We start from the raw sequence: 22,007 nt of genomic DNA on the forward strand, positions 1-22,007 counted from the left end.
GTTGCCCTGAAATCTCATTTCTTTTTTTAAAATTGATGAGAACATAACACATTTTCAATGTATGCGTACAGGATACAGGACCTCTCACCCTTTTTCTAGGCCTGATACCTAAAGCAAGTAGCTACAGGCTATATTCTCAGTCCAGTGAAAATGTTAAAAAAGTGAGATCTGAGCATGCTTAAGTCGCTGTAATTTTTGCTGGATTCTATTGTTTTTAAGTATATTCTGTTTTAAAGCTACCATTTAAAAAAAAAGTATCTCTGTTTTAACTTTGTGAAGGTATTAACATACATTGGAAAAGCGATGAACTGCTGCTGTTTTAACTCAAACATACCAAAGACGGTTTCTAGCCAAACAACCAGACGAAGCCAACCATCTCTTTTTATACACAAAATTCCCATCAAAGTCCACCATGTGTGTGAACATTGAATCTAGTAAGAGCTGACTAATTTATTCTTCAGTCTTTGGTTTATCAGGCTGCAGTGTGATGGATAATCTTCTAGAGCATTTTCATCCTAATTCTCTGAATGGGGAGGGAAGGGCAAATTATACATATGCAGTTTTTTGTTGTTGATGTTGTTGCAGGTAAGGAGAGGAGATAGCTTAGTGGGCTAAACAACAGGTTTGAAACAGCTAGTCTCTCTCAAACAATAGAGCTGAATGAGAATTGATATGAATGGAAAATTTGCCTAGGAGAGATGGCAGGATTGCACCCTTGCTAGCACCAGCAAGGTATGAACTTTCTTCTTTTTACTCTCACTGCTGGGTGAACTACAAAGCCAATACTGTCTATTTAAACACTCACATTATTAAGTGCAAGCTGCACTTTTCTTTATAATGACCCTCCCTCACCACCATAGAATAAATGAAAGGAGAAGGAGATTGTGACTCCCTGAGTCATAATCACCCTGATGAGCTGTTCCAGGGACAGTGTAGCTATTCACTACCCCTTACTATGGAGTAGTTCGCATACTGATGATCTTCTAACCCTAAGGGAATAAATTTAAATATATCTGACAGTATGGCGTATACTCAGCTGAGACCACTGCTTTTTATTCATAATGTGTTCCTTTCTCTTTTAAATTGTTCTCATCGCCACTTTTGTTTCCTCCTTCCACTTGTAACCTTCATCATAATCCTAGACACTTGAGTTCTCTGGAGCATAGACTGCCTTATTTTGTGCTTGTCCAATGGGACCCTAATCTTTGATTGCAGTCTCTAGTAATTACATTAATACAAATTATTAATAATAAATAAGGGAGTGGGAAAAAGTTTGCTTATATTTAATTACACTGTATATATTTAGTTATTACATTTAAGTCTACCTACTAATTATATATATTTGAGTTCATGTTAATCTGAAACCACTATGTGTTAGCTATTTTTATCTATAACACGGCAATACGTATGTGATAAATTAGACACTAAAATTATAAACTGGCCCAAACTAGCACTTTAGTTCCAGTCATTCCCATACTTTGACATGGATCGGGATCTGGATCCAAAATATACAGCTTAAGCCCATTTCTAATTAAAACACAGACATCAGCCAAAATAAATATGTGATAGATCAGATTTCCTCCATAAATTGAGATTATTTTAAAAGCACATGAATAGTGTCATTCTAATTTGTGGATGATTGGACTCTGTGGAACATATGGCTTACCATTGTGTATAAATGCTAATAAGTTAGAGGCTTCCCTTTAAAGCCTGCCATAGCAGATGTTTTTCTGGGTGCACCATGTTTCCTAAGAGAGCAAGGATGAGCCCTTCAACATCTGTGTTTGGTATAAACCAGAATGAGGAGAGAGTCAATAGAGAAAAAAACAAGCTGTAGTATCCTGCCTTTATCTCAGAAATGTTAGCACCTCAGTGAAGCATACCCCAATGAAATCAAGAGGATTAGAGCAATGGAGGCTAAACTGTGTGTTTACATCAAGCAATGAACTCAATACCTGACCGTTTACTTTTCTTGAGAGTGCTTTCTGAAATTTTCCTTAATTCTTCTGAAAATCAAATGTAACTAGGAATATTCTGAATTCTTAGAGGGGAGTTTCTGGGAACTTGGCTTTTGACCATTTTGTATGCAGTATTAACACACCTTATTGTGCACTGAAGGAGTTGCATGCTGAATATCAAATCTCAAATGAGTGTTTCTGTGGAAAATGCGATGGGGGGGGGGCGGGGTGTTTGAGGGGGGTAGAAACTTTATTCTGTAAATAGCTCAGTACACCAGGGATGAATTTGACCTATCTTGATTCAAAGAAGATATCATAGTCTAAATTTTTAGCTGAACTTCTTAGTTTCCCCCACAAAATCTGTGAATACACCCATTGTACACATGAAAAATTGATAATTTGCAAACAGAAAGCAACAACTGTGCTTGTAAATGGGAATTGTGCATACAATTATTAATTTGAATGCACTCAGAACAGAGGCAAAGTCTGCATGCACATGTGAAGGGCTAACTGAAAGCTTGACCAAAATAATATGACATAACAGAATGTGATGTCTTAAAATTCTAGGTGGCACTAAAGTTACATTTTCTGTTACTTTTTCTCTTTTTGAGTGTTGACTGCAAAAGCAATTTTGCAGGGACCCTTCATTATAAGCTTGCATTTATCAGGGAAATTATTTGATTTCCAGTATGCTTCTGTTACAGTGGATGATAGTAAGCTGGGAAGAGTAGGAATACATAAAACTTCAATGATATAAGACTGTAAAACTCTTGTTAATTACCTAAACTTGGTGGTGGTGTATTTGACCATGGGAGTTGGTTTTTCTCCTCTGAAAGTGGCGTTTCAGCAATACTGTCCCCAGGTACCCACCTGCCCAATTTCTGCTGATATTTTTTCGTCACTTTCCTCAAGGCCTGGCATATATACTTGTGGATCAATGTAAAATGCTGTGAGGCTGATGACTTTTTTGAAGTTTCACTTTGTGGCTCCAAAGGAGTAAGTAATGAGAATGACAGTGCATGAAAATGAAAATAACTGAGACTGGAGTTTTCAGGGAAATTTTGCAGCCAGCCAGCAGTGAAAAATAGATGTATTTTAGGAGGGTGTTCTTCTTTTGGATGATTTCCTACTGGCTCTAGACAAAGTAGGAGCTGTAGTGGCAGCACTCCTCTCTGATGTATTCCCTACCGTTATCTTCCTCTCCCTCAGGTCTCGCTCTTCTGGATCCCTCCGCACATTTTTTATTTCTCTCCCTCTTTTCCTCCTGTTCTTGGTTTTCTTTCTTCCACATCACTCTTCTTTTTCTCTTTCCCCAAGCTCCTTTCCTTTCACCTGTCCCTCGTCTCCTCACTTTTTTCTTTCTGTCCTTTACTCTCTAATGCCTTCTTCCTTTTTTTCTCCTTCCCCACTCCTTAACTTTTCTCTCATTAATTTTACTCTTCTCTCTCTCTCTCTCTCTGGATCTCTCCCCTGGTTTTACTTTCTTCTTTCCCCTTCCCCTACTTCCCTAATAGCTTCCCTTCTCTGCCCCTTCCCCTCACATTTATCAGAAGGAATCACACCAGGAGAAGGGAGAAAAGATGCTATTCTGCTATGGGAGCAGAGAAGAAGCACTCTGAGTGCCAACATAGGGAGAGGACAAAGAGAGATCAGGTTTGCCGCTGAAAAGCTCTCTGCTTCCTTGCTTCAGTTTAAGCTTGGAACTGCAGTGTGCATGAGATCCACTTCTTCTTCCTGTAGTCCCTCTTTGCCCCTCTGCTTCTACACCCCTCCCAAACCCCAATCTGATAGAGGTCAATGAGAGACAGCAGGTGAGAGAATTGCTATGCGACAACCTTAGGTGATACTCATTAAAAATAGATTTTAGGGAAAGTGAATTTTCTTGTTCAGGTCAGAAAAAAACAGACTACCAATTTAAAAGGTATCATCACTCAAGAAGACTGGGAATCAATAAAAATAATATCTATCTTGCCCACATCATACGTCTATCTATCTTACCGGTATTGTAAATAGAATTGTTGGACAACATTCAGATATCATTTGGCTTAACGGAATCTAACAAATGTTGAAGAGGTCAACAATCAGTAGTTTTCCGTGCTTGCCCTTAAATTTGGGGTTTGCATTAGAATTATAACCAGTAGGTAGGAAATTTGAGAAAAATCTAGCTGTGATATTGGCACTATACTGAGAATATACATTGAGTTATGTGTATTGCTACCAGCTCCGTTATGTGTTTTGTCATCCCATCAGATGAAGAAGGGGGTAGAAAGTGACTTTCAGATATTGAAAAGTTGTAAATCTTACAATGAACAGCTATCAAATGTTATACTCAGAGCAAAAATGGAGAAAATCACCCACTGTGAAGAACCACAGAAACAACCGTGATAATTGCATGCAGTTTTGAGAACAGGCTATTCTTTGAACACCTTCACATTTTCCCTGACCATGACAATAATTTCTGAATATATCATATTACCTCAAGCAATATCTGAATTGAATGCTGTCAAGGTTCCTCCCCCACTCTGAACTCTAGGGTACAGATGTGGAGACCTGCATGAAAAACCTCCTAAGCTTATCTTTACCAGCTTAGGTCAAAACTTCCCCAAGGTACAAAATATTCCACCCTTTTGTCCTTGGATTGGCCGCTACCACCACCAAACAAATACTGGTTACTGGGGAAGAGCTGTTTGGACACGTCTTTCCCCCCAAAATACTTCCCAAAAACCTTGCACCCTACTTCCTGGACAAGGTTTGGTAAAAAGCCTCACCAATTTGCCTAGGTGACTACAGACCCAGACCCTTGGATCTTAAGAACAATGAACAATCCTCCCAACACTTGCACGCTCCCTTTCCTGGGAAATGTTGGATAAAAAGCCTCACCAATTTGCATAGGTGACCACAGACCCAAACCCCTGGATCTGAGAACAATGAAAAAGCATTCAGTTTTCTTACAAGAAGACTTTTAATAAAAATAGAATTAGAAATAAGAAATCCCCCCTGTAAAATCAGGATGGTAAATACCTTACAGGGTAATTAGATTCAAAACATAGAGAACCCCTCTAGGCAAAAACCTTAAGTTACAAAAAAGATACACAGACAGAAATAGTTATTCTATTCAGCACAATTCTTTTCTCAGCCATTTAAAGAAATCATAATCTAACACATACCTAGCTAGATTACTTACTAAAAGTTCTAAGGCTTCATTCCTGGTCTATCCCCGGCAAAGACAAAATGTAGACAGACACACAAACCCTTTGTTTCTCTCCCTCCTACCAGCTTTTGAAAGTATCTTGTCTCCTCATTGGTCATTTTGGTCAGGTGCCAGCGAGGTTACCTTTAGCTTCTTAACCCTTTACAGGTGAGAGGAGATTTCCTCTGGCCAGGAGGGATTTTAAAGGGGTTTACCCTTCCCTTTCTATTTATGACACGCCCCCCAAATCTCAGCTAGGGTGAAACACTGGCTGGGATTTCTTCCTGGAGCTCTAGGAAAACAGAGTTAATAAGACACATGCATCTCTAAATATGCTACCAAGTACCTAAAGACTAACAATATTTTCCACATCTCAAGGACGATTTTAACCAGTTGAGTCTGGGAAACTTTCACGTGAGATTAGGGAGTACATTAAATTCATACAGCCCGAGATGTGTGGTGAAGGCTGACCTTTCCTTGGCAGATTCATCTAGCGGTACCTGCCAGTACCCCTTGGTTAAGTCCAAGGTAGAGATGAACTGGGCCCGTCCCAGTTTCTCTAATAGTTCATCTGTGCGTGGCATTGGATAGTTGTCTGGGCGAGTTACAGCATTTAGCTTACGGTAGTCCACGCAAAAACGTATTTCCCCATCTGGTTTGGGAACTAGAACCACTGGAGATGCCCATGCACTTTCAGAGGGGTGGATTACACCCATCTGTAACATATCCCGGATCTCCCGTTCTATAGCAGTTCTAGCTTGAGGAGACACCCGGTAAGGTTGGACTCTAATTGGGCGAGCATTACCTGTGTCAATGGAGTGATATGCCCGTTCAGTCAGTCCTGGGGTGGCTGAGAACGTTGGCGCGTAGCTAGTGCACAGCTCCTGGATCTGCTGTCGCTGCATACGCCCAAGGGTCATGGAGAGGTTCACCTCTTCCACACCACCAGCACATTTCCCTTCGTAGTAGACACCTTCAGGCCACTCAGCGTCGTCTCCTCCCTGGGCTGTAAACTGACAAACCTTTAATTCTCTGGAATAAAAGGGCTTTAGAGAATTAATATGGTACACCTTAGGCTTTCGGTTGGAGGTGGGGAATGCTATGAGATAATTAACAGCTCCCAGGCGCTCCTGGACCGTGAACGGCCCTTCCCACGATGCTTCCATTTTATGGGCCTGGAGCGCCTTTAAGACCATGACCTGGTCCCCTACTTTGAAGGAACGCTCTCTGGCATGTTTATCATACCAGGCTTTTTGCTCTTTTTGAGCATCCTGTAAGTTTTCTTTAGCAAGGGCTAAAGAGGTTCGGAGGGTGTTTTGTAGGTTGGTTACAAAGTCCAGAATGTTAGTTCCTGGTGAAGGTGTAAATCCCTCCCATTGCTGCTTCACCAACTGCAATGGCCCCTTAACCTCACGGCCATATACAAGTTCAAATGGGGAAAACCCTAAACTGGGGTGTGGTACAGCTCTGGAGGCAAAGAGCAACTGCTGCAACACTAGGTCCCAATCATTGGAGTGCTCATTTACGAATTTACGTATCATGGCCCCCAAAGTTCCATTAAACTTCTCCACCATGCCATTTGTTTGATGGTGGTAAGGAGTGGCAACCAAGTGATTTACCCCATGAGCTTCCCAAAGGTTTTTCATAGTTCCTGCCAGGAAATTAGTCCCTGCATCTGTGAGGATGTCGGAGGGCCAACCTACCCTGGCAAAAATGTCTGCTAGTGCCTGGCACACACTGTTAGCCCTGGTGTTGCTTAGAGCTACTGCTTCCAGCCATCGGGTGGCAAAATCCATGAAAGTCAGTATGTACTGCTTTCCTCTGGGTGTCTTTTTCGGAAAAGGACCCAGAATATCCACAGCTACTCGCTGAAATGGAACTTCAATGATGGGGAGTGGCTGGAGAGGGGCTTTGACCTGGTCTTGGGGCTTTCCCACTCTTTGGCACACCTCACAAGACTGGACATAGGTAGAAACATCCTTGCCCATTCCCTCCCAGTGGAATGACCCCCCCAAACGGTCTTTGGTCCTGTTCACCCCAGCATGGCCACTAGGGTGATCATGGGCTAAGCTCAAGAGCTTGGCCCGGTATTTAGTTGGAACTACCAACTGTCTCTGAGGATGCCAGTCTTCCTGGTGTCCACCAGAAAGAGTTTCCTTGTATAAAAGTCCTCTTTCTACAACAAACCTGGATCGATTAGAAGAGCTGAGAGGCGGTGGGTTGCTCCGTGCCGCCGTCCAAGCTCTCTGGAGGCTTTCATCTGCTTCCTGTTCGGTCTGGAACTGTTCCCTTGATGCTGGAGACATCAGTTCCTCATTGGATTGTGGACCTAGGCTTGGTCCCTCTGGAAGCGATATAGGGGATGGAGCTGTTTCTGTTGACTGTGAACCGCTCTCCGCTGGTGCACTATGTTGGGGTTCAGGCTCCGGCTGAGCCTCTTGTGTCGGGTTATCGGCTGCTGCCAGTTCAGGGTCGGTGGGGCCCTCTGGTGTTGAGGTTGCAAGTACTGGATTCAGTGCTGGCAATGGGTCTGGTGTTGGTTGTTCGGCTGGTTCCGGTTCTGGGACTGGTTCCGTCTGGGTCTCTGGGACTGGATCCACTACTGCTGTTGCAGACATTGGTCTGGGGTCCGGGTCCATCACCTCTGACCGGGTCCTGATAGAAGTTTTCGGAACAGAGCTAGGCCTCACGGCTTGTTTAGCCTGGCTGCGGGTGACCGTTCCCACCCTCTTGGCCTGCTTCACATGATTGGCCAAGTCTTCCCCCAACAGCATGGGGATGGGATAATCATCATAGACTGCAAAAGTCCACGTTCCGGACCAGCCCTTGTACTGGACAGGCAACTTGGCTGTAGGCAAATCGAAAGAGTTGGACTTGAAGGGTTGAATCGTCATTTGGATCTCTGGGTTGATTAAATTGGGGTCCACTAAGGAAGCATGGATAGCTGACACTTGTGCTCCGGTGTCCCTCCACGCGGTGACCTTCTTCCCGCCCACACTCACAGTTTCCCTCCGCTCCAAGGGTATCTGGGAGGTATCTGGGCCTGTGGACCTCTGGTGTGATTCCGGTGCAATGAACTGTAATCTGTTGGGGTTCTTGGGGCAGTTGGCCTTTACATGCCCCAGCTCGTTACATTTAAAACATCGTCCAGCTGATGGGTCACTGGGGCGAGGAGGGTTGCTGGAGAACGGGGTGGTGGGACGATAAGGGGTCTGGAGGGTTCTTTGGGAGGTAGGTGGGGCTTTGGGCGGCCCCCGGTAATAGGGTGTGGTCTGGGGTTGTCCCTTCTGGTCTCCGCTCCAACTGCGACCAGTTTTTTTCTTCTCTGCCACCTCCACCCATCTGGCTCCAATCTCTCCTGCCTCGATTACAGTTTTGGGCTTCCCATCTAGGATGTATCTTTCTATTTCCTCAGGAACACCCTCTAAGAACTGTTCCATTTGCATTAGGAAGGGCACATCTACTGGAGATTCAACACTTGCTCCTGATATCCAGGCATCCCAATGTTTCACAATGTGGTAGGCATGTCGGGTAAATGACACGTCTGGTTTCCACCTTAGGGCTCTGAACCTCCGACGAGAATGCTCGGGTGTTATCCCCATTCTGACTCTCGCCTTGGATTTAAACAGTTCATACTCATTCATGTGTTCTCTAGGCATTTCAGCCGCCACCTCAGCTAAGGGTCCACTGAGCTGTGGCCTCAGCTCTACCATGTATTGGTCGGTAGAGATGCTGTACCCAAGGCAGGCCCTTTCGAAGTTTTCTAAGAAGGCCTCAGTATCATCACCTGCCTTGTAGGTGGGGAACTTTCTGGGATGGGAAGTGGTACCTGGAGAAGGATTGCTAGGGTTTGTTGGTATATTCTGCTGAGCCTTTATCTTCTCTACCTCCTCCACATGCTTCCTCTCTTTTTCCTTTCCTCCTCCACATGCTTCCTTGCCTCCATTTCCCTCTTGTGGGCAGCCTCCTGTACCTCCTTCTCCAGCTGCATGAGTTCTATCTGTCTTTCATGTTCCCTTTGTTTTTCCTCAGCCTGAAATTTGGCTAATTCCAGCTGTAGTCTAGCCGCAGATTTTGTCATTCTAACCTCTCTGTTTTTAACTAACTTTACACCCGAGGTTTAGAAATAAACAAACAAAACTTGGCTGTAAAATTTTGCTGTGCTGGAATAGAATACCTATTCTCTGATAGTGATTGTCAGCCTACAGAAAAAGACAATTCCCTTGTCTCTGCTCTGGGCCCAAATCAAAGCAAAAACTTCCAACTACTTGGAAACCTGTTTACCCAGCCCAAAGAAAAAACAAGTTTCCTTTTTAAACTTGTGCTCCTTGTAAAAAATCAAAATCCAAAAAAAAAAAAAAACCCCTGCCACTTTTGTCTCCAGGCAAATGGGTAGAACACCCCTCCTTCTATTTACTTTTAGGGAAAAAAAAACTCTGGGTTGGAAGACTGTGAATTTCCCTGCAGGAGTTAAGTACCCTGCCTCCAGGCAAAGAAAACCTGCAATTCACAAAGATAATCCCCTTTTGTCTCTGCTTGGCCACAAAGCAGAGAAAAACAAGCTGCTTTCAGTTTCAGCTGCTTCTGGACTTCCTTTTTTTTTTTTAAAATCTGTATTTCTAGTTCAAAAAAATCTCCACTGGATCTCAAAATGATTTCAGGTTAATCCCACCACTCTGCCACCATGTCAAGGTTCCTCCCCCACTCTGAACTCTAGGGTACAGATGTGGGGACCTGCATGAAAAACCTCCTAAGCTTATCTTTACCAGCTTAGGTCAAAACTTCCCCAAGGTACAAAATATTCCACCCTTTTGTCCTTGGATTGGCCGCTACCACCACCAAACAAATACTGGTTACTGGGGAAGAGCTGTTTGGACACATCTTTCCCCCCAAAATACTTCCCAAAAACCTTGCACCCTACTTCCTGGACAAGGTTTGGTAAAAAGCCTCACCAATTTGCCTAGGTGACTACAGACCCAGACCCTTGGATCTTAAGAACAATGAACAATCCTCCCAACACTTGCACGCTCCCTTTCCTGGGAAATGTTGGATAAAAAGCCTCACCAATTTGCATAGGTGACCACAGACCCAAACCCCTGGATCTGAAAACAATGAAAAAGCATTCAGTTTTCTTACAAGAAGACTTTTAATAAAAATAGAATTAGAAATAAGAAATCCCCCCTGTAAAATTAGGATGGTAAATACCTTACAGGGTAATTAGATTCAAAACATAGAGAACCCCTCTAGGCAAAAACCTTAAGTTACAAAAAAGATACACAGACAGAAATAGTTATTCTATTCAGCACAATTCTTTTCTCAGCCATTTAAAGAAATCATAATCTAACACATACCTAGCTAGATTACTTACTAAAAGTTCTAAGGCTTCATTCCTGGTCTATCCCCGGCAAAGACAAAATGTAGACAGACACACAAACCCTTTGTTTCTCTCCCTCCTACCAGCTTTTGAAAGTATCTTGTCTCCTCATTGGTCATTTTGGTCAGGTGCCAGCGAGGTTACCTTTAGCTTCTTAACCCTTTACAGGTGAGAGGAGATTTCCTCTGGCCAGGAGGGATTTTAAAGGGGTTTACCCTTCCCTTTCTATTTATGACAAATGCCCTCCCTTTTGAACATTTTAAACCAGATGGCAGTTGTGACCTTTAAACATGATCAGTTTTTTTTACTTCAAAACCGTTTTATTGGATTTGTTTTTATGTATATTTTATTTGTAAAGTTATGGAGAGGCGGTAGCCTTTCTATAGCTAAGGTTTTAAATGGCTTCCATTATAAAGCCCTATTTCAGCACTCCTATCACTTGGGTATGGAAAATTGCCACATTTATTCTGAAAGCTGCAATATCAATAGTGAAGCATCTCTGGGATGACCATCAGTATTTGCCACTTTATTCCCATTTCTCCTGTTATCACTGCAACAATTGTGCCTCCATGATATCTCTCTTACAGCTTCAAGGGCTCCAAATGCATTACATACACATAAAGCCTCTTCACTGGCCCTATCTAGTCATGTGCTGCAGTCTTGCATTATATTCATTCTTTAGTATTCTATAGCCCAAAATACCCAACATCACCTTGTATTTCTGTAAGTTACTTTGTAGATCACTTGCACTTCTTCTTCTTGAAATAAATAGTTAACCATTTAAGTTAACAGTTAACTATATGAAGATCCCATGCCAAAACAATTCATTTTTGTAGTGAATGATATTTTACAGATTGATTTCTATGTCAATTAATTTTTGAAAGATTGTCTATGGCAGATTTATCTTTGATAGGTTGTTGCAGGAAGTGTGTGGTAACAAGAGACTTGATTGAAAAAATGATGGCATCTGTTGCATAAATGGTGGGAGACTGCACCAAGCAAGGTGCAGCAAAAAAGAATACTCGAATAATCTTCATCCTATGCCTTCAGGCACATGGTTTCTTATCATCCCAAAACAGGAATAGAGAATCCGCTACCTGTCCTCCTTCTAATGCACTCTTCATTTTATGAAACCCTTCTAAGCATATACTACTTGGTAGGCAAGATAACTACTGTACAGAGTCCATGAGGATTGACAGGAAGTTTTTTTATAGGCTTCCCATCCAGTAAAGCTGGTTTAGAGATGGAATGATTCTCAAAATGCAAATAACTTGTACATTGATTCACCTCTCCCCTACCCCACAACCCATCACACCCATGTGCTACTGCAGCATTTGAGTTTAGCTAAAGTGCTCAAGCTATGAGTCACTAGATTGAAACATATGGATCTGGTGACACAGCATTCTCACCCGAGGGGCTGCAAATCTGGAATTTACTTCCCCTGCTAGTCTGACAGATCCCGGGTTTGTTGACCTTTAGGTCATGGTTCACATCTTTTTTTCCCAGGCACTAGCTGTGGAACAATGTGATTGGATAGGTGGTTTGGGGATTCTTTAGAGGAAGACCCTTCTCTTTTGGTCTGTAAAAAGAGGAATGTCGGTTGTATGTTTCATTAGGTTAGATTTAGTTTTACATGAGCACTAAGACATGTTGATAGGGCATATTTTAATAAAGCTAAAAACATAAAATATACAATAATCAAAATGTTGTATTTGTCATAACAATATCTAATATCAGTCTGTAGAAAACTTGGAAACTTTGGACTTATTTTTATGAAAGTCTGTGTGACTCAGTTTCCTCTGACTGAAAGGCAGTCACTAAGCATGAATAAACTATCAGGAACTAACATTGGTAGGGGGTAATGAATACATTATTACTAGACAGGTAAAAAAGTCTGTAGCACCACCCCCAAGGAGAATTGCATAGACTGGTTTTGACCAGATTCAAGATGTCAGTAAACAAAAAACTGAGAATTGTATAAAGGGGTCAGCATGATATAAATGACAGGTCCCCCTCACTGGATCTAAGAACTGCCATGCCACTGTGACCAAGAGGGACAAACTGTGTTAAAGGAGTCCAAAGGATCTTGAAAACTTCCACGATCTATCGATCTATCTACCTGGTAAACTGTTTATTGTTTTCAAGAGATATTTTTTTGTGTAATAGTTTTACTCTAGATAAATAACTTGCTTTATGAAGGCTGGCTGACTGCTGGTTAATACTGTCATAGTCTCTGGGAGAGAACAGGACATCAAGCACGGAACTGAACTCAGACTAAGGTGATCACAATGTGTTACAGGAAGAATTGAAGCCTAAGTTCCCAATTAGGACGGAATGCACCCCAAGAAAGGTGATGGCTAGAGGCCTGAGATCTGAGTGGGGTTGTCCTCAAGGAAGTCATGAAGGGGTCAGAAGCACAGTTACCCCAGGCATTGCTGCACTGTCATTGAAGGTAATGCTTACGCCATTGCATGGTGTATATTGGTACATATAATTCATTTAAATTTGCAATAGTTCAAGATATTGGATCTCAGATATATCATTGGCCCTTTGAACAAGCATTTCCTTTTTGGGCACCAGTCCAGCAATTTAGCTCCTCAGATGAGTGTTATTTTCCAACCTTCCAAATAGTAATAATAATACTTGATGTGTGTTTACAACTTTACATCTTCAAAACATTTTTCATAAAATAATTAATCCACCCACCAGTCTGTGATGAGAGTGTAAGGATTATTATCCTCATTTTACCAGTGGAAGTAACAAATACTGTTTCAATAAAGTACTGTTCTGTTTCTAGTTAATGCTACATGTTGTAATGCTGGTTTTCTGTAGTCAATGGTACTCTATCTCTTCCACTTCACTGTGGTCATTCCCTATTTCCAATGAATGGCCATCTCTGTTTTCCAATGAAAACAGGTGAAACTGCCTGTAACATCATGAATAAAAACTCAAGCTAAATATGCCTGGTACATCAGTTGTACTGAGTGTGCTGAAAATTTTTCTCTAGAAGACAGAATATTTTAAAATCATGAATAAGATAATCAAGAGCAAATGAATCATCCATTTGTCTCAAAAGTCTAAAATGTTGATGATGTTTTGTTATGACATTCTGAAAGCCCACTAAATGTAGACCTATGTCAAATATTTTAATTTTATTTTGGTGGCCAATTTAAGATGAACTGAAAATGAATTGCATGCTATCAAGTTTTGCTGAAAACTGACTTGCTGATACAACTTTATCTAGTTCAGTAACAGATCTGCACAATTGAGTCCATTTTGTATTAATAATTGTCCTATATTTACAGTGGCTGCATTCCTTCCCAGTGATTCCTCCCTCCCTCCTCCCCACAAGAGACAGCTAGTTGTGAGGGTTGGCAGAAAATAATTCTCTTTCCCTTCTTTTTTTCCAGAAAGGATGAGCCTTATACAGACTAATCCATTCTTTCTATCTTTAGTTCAAATTTAGCATTTACCTGCATTCTAGACCAGCTGCAGTATAGCTTCGTCTCACTAATATATTTAAAGCAAACTCTTTTGAAATGGGAGCTACTTTAACTCATGTTGTCCTAATCAGCTCAGGTCTGGTTCTTCTAGAAAGAAGGAAAAATTATGTCCTAGGCATCTCAAATTGGGCACCCCAAATTAGTGGACACATTTTGACTTTAATCTCTCTGTGCCTCTGTTCCCCATTAGTAAAACAGGGGGAATACGACCCCTTCATTTCATAGGAATGTTGTGAAGATACGTTACTTTTGTGAGGTACTGAGATACTATAGTGATGAGTGCTATAGAAAAGCCATAGAGGAATTTATTGAGGAGTGCTAGTTCTGCTATATTAAAGTTGAGAAGAACTTGCTGTTTAAAGGTTATCTCTTGTAAATATGCATACACACTCACTTGATGTTTCCCTATGCCTCCTGGAGGTTTTGGATAATGGCAGTAGTCGAAATCTGGGGTCATTTAAATATAGATATAGCCCCCACTGCATATTTTATTTGCAACTACATGTTTACCTACTTACCTCTTCCATAGGATAATGGGGAAGTATGTGTATAGGAGGTGACCTGTAAGGTTTTCAAGAAATGGGATTTTGATATGATCACTGGAATTGTTTAAAGACTTAATGTATTAAATTTGAATCAATAAGTGTCAACAGCAGATGCTTAATGGAAAGACAGAACATCCCTGGAATAATGGTCAAGTACTCCTGCTCTCTTTTTTGTTTGTTTTTTGATAAGGGAGAAATATGACAATTTGGGACTCTGCCTGCGCAATTTATGAATTTTGATTTATATTGTTAAGTTGAAAGACTGCTATATCATCTGTGCCTATTTGTATGTGGATCCACAATTGCTGACATGCCCTGTTGCAGATATGCACCAGAGAGTTAAAATAGAAAGTGTTTAGGACTTAATGACCCTATTCAGGCACAAACATATGGGAACAATGGGTGAGCTGCTTCCTTAGAAAACCAGTTTAGCTGACTCCTCTGAAGGGAGGGGAGAAGGTAAAGCAATAAGAACTTACTAGGAGTAGAACAAATGAGTCCTGGTGACTGGGAGGGATTTAAATAAAGAAACACTCAGGAACATGGGGAATACAGGAAGAGGAAGCATAGGGCAGGAGAGCACAAGGTCACGGAAACTGGATAAGGGTCTCAGTGTGGGACAGAGACCAGCTAGCATTCAACAGCCTGCCTGAGGACAGGACACCCTGCCTACCGGGGCCCAGATGGTTCTCCCAGGATTCATAAGGGAAGGGTAAGATAGAAAGTGAGTGGTATTGTGATTTCAGATATTTATTGTTTTGTATGATCTGTACTTTCCAGTGCTTTGTGTGATTAAGTATAAAAGAACATAATGGTTGACTGCATAAAGTGTATATGTGTGTGTTGACTGCTTCACAACTACTGCATGCCCCAGAGAGTTAAACTGCAAATTAGAAGCTTCATAGCTTCTTGGAAACGAATGCATTTAAAGAAAAGGAGTACTTGTGGCACCTTAGAGACTAACAAATTTATTAGAGCATAAGCTTTTGTGAGCTACAGCTCACTTCATCGGTGTTTAAGTAACTGGAGTATATCAGAGGTCAGTGCTAGTCCTAGGGCTTGGGGCAGATGGGCTGAGGAGCCCCATTTATGAGAAGGGGCTTGTGACTGAGAGTTAGTGTCCAGGAAATGTGCCAGAAAGACCAAAGGAAGAATCAGTTCTGCAGCCTGCTGAGACTAGAATCTTAACATACTCCAGGAAAGCCAGAGGCTTGAATTCCCCTTATGACAGTCCTAGTGGGTGGCTGGAAGGGAGCACTCACTTGGATCTGTGATGGAATTTTACAAAATCTAAAATTATTTTAATTTTTTTTGCCCTCACCCAGGGCTCAAACTATAGCTCTGATCATCCCCAAACTGGTCTCCATTACATGGGACTGATCTCAGCTAGTGCGTGGCAACTCGTTGCCCCTTTATAGGACAGGTGGGGAGTGATTGATTATATTGAAGAAGTTATTCAAGATTAAGTTAAGGACGTAGCTGGATCAAAAGAGAATTAAATGTGCATATACAGCAAGACCAAGGCTCTGTTGAAACAAGAGGGTTTCCAGAAAAGCAGCTGCCACACTAACTGAATGGCTCAAAAGGCCATGCAGTGGCTATTGAACTTGATTTGCACCCATGCACTAGGAGTTCAAGCCCAGCCTTCAGAAGATATCTGAGAACGATTATAGAGCATGTTGCTACTATCTGCCTCTGGCAAGGGAGAAGGGGGTATATTTCTGGGAAATATGCCAAGTAATACAGCTACTTTAGATGGATCTCTTCTTGTTTTCTAGGGGGCCCCTCTTCATGACCCCCATGTGAGTAGGGACCTGGGAGCCAAGGATGTCTGAGCTTCCTCTATGCCCCTTCCTCCATTTGAGCCTGGATCTGGGAGATCTCCTCTTCCTGCCTCTCCCCATGTGAGCTGACATATAGAGATCCCTCTCCCACTTGGGGTATCTGAGCCCCTCTCTCTGCCCCCCATGTAAGATCTAGGACCTGGGGGCACTTCTCTTCTGGGGGAATCTGACCCCTTCTCTTTGCCCCTCCCCTGCATGTAAGCAGGGATTAGGGGGGCCCTGTCTCTGGCTGGGGAACTGAGAACAAGCATGCTTGGAGCATGCGTGAAGAACACAGTGCTGAACTTGGGAGAAGGGGCTAAGAAGGGGCATAGCTGGTGCAGGACTCAGGCTCACAAGCACTGACACTGGAGAGGGAGATGAGAAGACCACTGAACTGGGGCAGTTCCCATATCTCAGAGCTATTATTTTAGGCTGTATTCATCTCCATGGGGTGTTCTCATTGAGTTGAGAACATCTCATTGAGATGAATGGACTACTTCACACTGCTCTGAGCCTTCTATGCTGCGAATGGTTGTGTAGTGCCCCTTCCCCATACAGTAGGCCCAGATTTTAGATAGGGACACTATGGCCTTGTCTACACTACATAGTTTTGTCGACAAAAGTCAGCTTTTGTTTACAAAACAGTGGAGGTGTACACACTGAAACGCTCCTCCCACCGATGTAACTCCCCTGCTACGCCGAAAAAATAAAACCACCTCAACGAGAGGCATAGAGCTTTTTGTGACAGAGTTTGAGCAACGCAGCATCTGTAAAGACACTGCACTTGCTTGTGTCACCCTAATTGGCCTCCAGGAGGTGTCCCACAATGCCCATCATGATTGGTCTGGTCAGCAGTTTGAACTCCGCTGCCCTGTAGGTACGCAGCCATGCACCCCTTTAATGGTTTAAAGGCCTAGAAATTTTTGAAATTCCTCTTTCCTGTTTTCTCAGCTTGGACAGTTCACACAGCATCTTCCCAGCTGACCATGCTGGCTTTCCGCAACAGATGTGCTCCATATGGAGTACACGGGAGCTGTTGGATCTGCTGGGTATGTGGGGAGAAGAGCAATGCAGTCACAACTTCGCTCAAGCTGTAGGAACTTTGATATCTATGAGCAGATTGCACATGGCATGCAGGAGAGGGGACACGAAAGGGACACACAGCAGTGCCGTGCTAAGATCAAGGAGCTGAGGCAGGTGTACCAAAAGGCAAGGGAGGCCAATTGTGGGTCTGGTACATCACCAAAAGACATGTTGCTTCTACAAGGAGCTGCATGCCATCCGTGATGGCGACCCACTGTCACCGCCAAGAACCTTGCGGATACTACAAGGGGGGACTGAAAGCAGCAGCCAGCTGAGTCAGCCTCAAGAACAAAGTGGTGGATGAGGAAATGGGGTTGAAGGAGGATGTTGGAGGGTTGTCCGGTGGCAAGCCAGCACCTCTTTTTGACTCTGGAGGGGTCTAATGAGTCAGTCCCAGCACACAGGCTCTGGCACGCATGAAGCAGGAGAGGCAAGCTCTGGTAAGCATGCATTTTGCTTTGGTACTGCACAGTGATAGGAGATTGAGGACCAAAGCGACATACAGGCAACCAGCATACAGACCCAGTCTGAAGCTCCATGCATGCAGGAGATGCATCTTTTCATCCTGGGTTACCCTCATGAGTGAGATATCGGGTTTGATAACCCCAGCCAGTGGAAAAGGGTGCCAATATTCAGATTACTCTCCCTAGGCACATGTACTGACCTGACCCTCGTTGCAAACCACCCAGACCCTTTGTCCCTTCTTGTCCATTCCCCATTCCAAATCCCCACCCCTGCCTCTGCCAAACTCACCATATTTGGGACTCTCAACGAGCTGTGTGCTAGCCAAAGGACAATGCCTGTTCCACTACAGTACCTCTTGCATTCCACCCACAGAGCCTGGTTTCATGATGAAAGCTAGAATTACACACAGCTTTGAGAGCCTTAACCAAGAGACTGTTCCTCATTGCCATGTCCTCTGTTTCAAAAAAAAAAAAGTTTTTTATTGTTTAAAGTGCAGTCTTTGAAACAAAATGAGTCTTTATTTGTCTCATGCACATGGTAGTTGCTGCTAAAACTCAAACACAATGGCTATAGGCAGGAACATTTCCTCATTACATTTAAAGCTCAGGAAGCAAGCATTACAGGGGTCATTCAAGGCAGCAAGTAACTATTGCCTGGCTGAATGCATCACATAAAGACACATTGCTAGGGATCATTATCAAAATGCTCCTTCAAAGCCTCCCTGATTCTAATAACTGCTGGCAGAGCCACTCTAACTGCCGTGGTATCTAGCTACTCAAAAACAGCAGCCAGCTGATCCACCTCTGAACTCCAACAGTGGGGAAACTTTTCCCCCTTTGCTTCACAAATGTTATGCTGAGCACAGCAGGCTATGTCCATCGGAATATTTTCCTCATTGAGGTCCAACCTGCTAAAATGCAGCACCAGCAACCTTTTAATATTCCAAAAGCACATTCAGAGGTCATTCGGCACCTGCTGAGCCTGTTGTTGAAGCACTCCTTGCTCCTGTCTAGGTTCCCAATGTAAGGCTCCATAAGTCACGGGAGCAAGGCATAGGTGGGGTCACCCAAGATCACTATGGGCATTTGCACATTCCCTCATTCTGGAATCTACTGGTCTGGAAAGAAAGTCTGAGCATGCAGCTTTCTCTACAGATCAGTGTTCTTAAAGATATGTGCATCATTAACTTTCCCTGACCACCCTGCACTGATGTCAGTGAAATGGCTATGGTGATCCACAAGTGCCTGCAATACCATAGAGAAGTAACCCTTTCTATTGATGTACTCTGTTGCAAGATGGTCTGGGGCCAAAATTGGGATATGTATTCCATCTATTGCCCCATTGCAGTTAGGGAATCCTATTGCTGCAAAGCCATTACTTATTTCCTGCACTTATTTCCAGAGTCACATTTCTTCATAGCAGGAGGCAAGAATGCAGGACCATTAATTGCATCACCACAACCCCCATGGTGGACTTTCCAACTCCAAACTGATTTGTGACCGACTGGTAGCTGTCTGGATTTGCCAGCTTCCACATAGCGATTGCCACTCACTTATCCACTGTGAGGGGAGCTCTCATTCTAGTGTCCTTGCGCCGCAGGGCAGGGGCAAATCCGCACACAGTTCCAGGAAGGTGGCTTTGTGCTTCCAACACTTGTGCATCCACTGCTCATCATCCCAAACATGCATCATGATGTGATACCACCACTCAGTGCTTGGTTCCTGAGCCCAGTACCAATGGTCCACCATGTGAATGCCAGCAGCAATCTTGAATTGTTTCTTTCCATTGCACACAGCAGGGCAGGCACCACAGATTCACTTGCTATTTCCCAGCTCATGAAATATTTCAGGACCATCTGTGTTGTGTTCATAACATTCATCAACAGAATGGTCTGCAGTTCAGGATCCATGTTTTCAGGCAGAGATGGCAAGTGCACAGTTTACCTGGGCTGTTCAAAAACAGCACACAATGTAGTTGGAAGCCAATGGAATGCTGAGAAGGAAAGAACTGCATCATGGGATGGTGAGCATGCCCCCATGATGCACTGTGATCCATTCCCAGATCTGCCAGAAAGTGGTGAGTTGCACAGTGGGACAGCTACCCGTGATGCAATGCTCTCTCTGTTGATGCAAGATGACTCCTTGCTTCTCCCTCACTGCTTTGTTTGAACAGCTCTGGCAAGAATTGCGGAACTCTTATCCTTTGTCCTAATTTTATTTGCCTACTTCCCCCTTTCTAGCTAGTGGGTTTACACTGTCCCAGCAGCAAAATGCACCAGTCTATCACTTTGCATCTAGATGAACTTTTCTTCCTTTTTTATATTATTATTAGCTTACTTTTTCTTCTTCTACAAGCAATGGGCTTATACATTCCTCATTGCCAATATATTATATTTGGACCAAACAGAGAAGAGGATAGACACAGACACAGAAGCAGCTGATAGAAAGAGTGCTGACTGCTATGGATACTTTATTGCTCTGCAGCAAAACTGAAACCAACATGAAAGTGAAGCTTTGTACTGGGGAGGGGGAGTGATCAAACATTTAAAAGGCCAGGACATCACACATGCTAAAGACAGACTGCAAGGGATTCATAGACTGAATAATTTATAAAGATCATCAAATTAATTTAAAAAATCAGCCTGTTTGCAAACACTTAACATTTATAAAAAAACTGTGAAATTCATCACATTTGAGAGAGATGAAATAGTGTGATAGTCTTCATGAAGTTTGTCCAGGTCCATTTGTATCTCTTAGACTGACAGGTTTTAACAAACATACTAGATTTTTATCTTTAGATGCCACTGAGGAGACTAGGGCTCAAAGTTTCTGTCCCATCTGGCACAGCTTAAATTAATGTATTCTCTCTTATGCAAGAAAGGTACTGTAGAGTCTCAAGATTTTTTTAAACTGAAATGAAAATACATTATGTTCCGTAATGCCCTAGTTGGGGATTTGCTCAGATTGCTCTGTTCTAATTCTTAATCAAGTAACCTGAAGGAAATCTGAGCTAATTAATTTTGGAAGTAGTTACTCAAAATACATAAGAGCACACACTGAAAGTTAATTATCTAAAAGTGAATCCCCATTGTTATCAAATTTGAAATATAGAGAGTAAAACACTGGGGAGTGTACAGAAACAAAATGTATTATGCCCTCCCCCCCAAAATACATCCTACTTCTCAACTATGGGAATTCCTAGCTTTCTTAACATTTTGATGAATGGAATACATGATTAACTTGTAAGTTGGTCAATATTTCTGTCCCACCGAAGCCATTTCTTATTTCCTCTTTATTCAAGATGTCAGAAATGAATTCAGAGCTAGCCTGGAATATTATTTGAATTATGGACCTGGTAAACTATAACCTAAGCAATGGAAGCATTTTAGGCACAGAAATTCCCATGACACTTGGTGTCAGGTATGAAAACTTTGCGACACGCAGGAGTGCTGCTAAGGCACATATTTACTTCCTTTCCTGGTCACTTGATATACGTTTTGTTGCAAAGTATCATGGCACCGGTAACATGGCAGGCGTTAATATCCAATGTGAATCTAGTGGCTATTCTTATATCTTCCTCTTTTTTCCTGCTTTGGGAAATTAAATGCATATTTCAATTTTAAAAAGTTAAAAACCAAGTACAAGCTCATGAAGCCAGTTAAGAAAATGCAAATAGGTGTGTCTAGTATAGAGATCAGGATAGATGACCTGAAACCCTGGACAGATAAGATTATTTTGCATTTTATGCACCTCTCTTAATAATCATCTGTGAACCTTGATGGCTTTCTGATCAGCCACATTTTGTCATCAAAAACATATTTGTGCATTCTCCAGTGGCATATTCAACCACTTGGAGCCTGTGTTTGCTGCTCCTTGTGTTTTTCACTGACAGTGACTGAGTGTGTGTGGTGCGGTATTACTTCTGTCAAGACAGAAGCACATTCAGTAGAATTCTGGATGTCCTCAAGAAGCAGAGCACGTATCCTCTTTAGATGTCTTCTGTAGGAATGACCTTAGTGGATGCTTATGATGTAGGATTTAGTGCCAATGGAATAGTTATAATC

This window comes from Natator depressus, chromosome 3 (assembly GCF_965152275.1).
Source record: "Natator depressus isolate rNatDep1 chromosome 3, rNatDep2.hap1, whole genome shotgun sequence".
Classification (NCBI taxonomy): Eukaryota; Metazoa; Chordata; order Testudines; family Cheloniidae; genus Natator; species Natator depressus.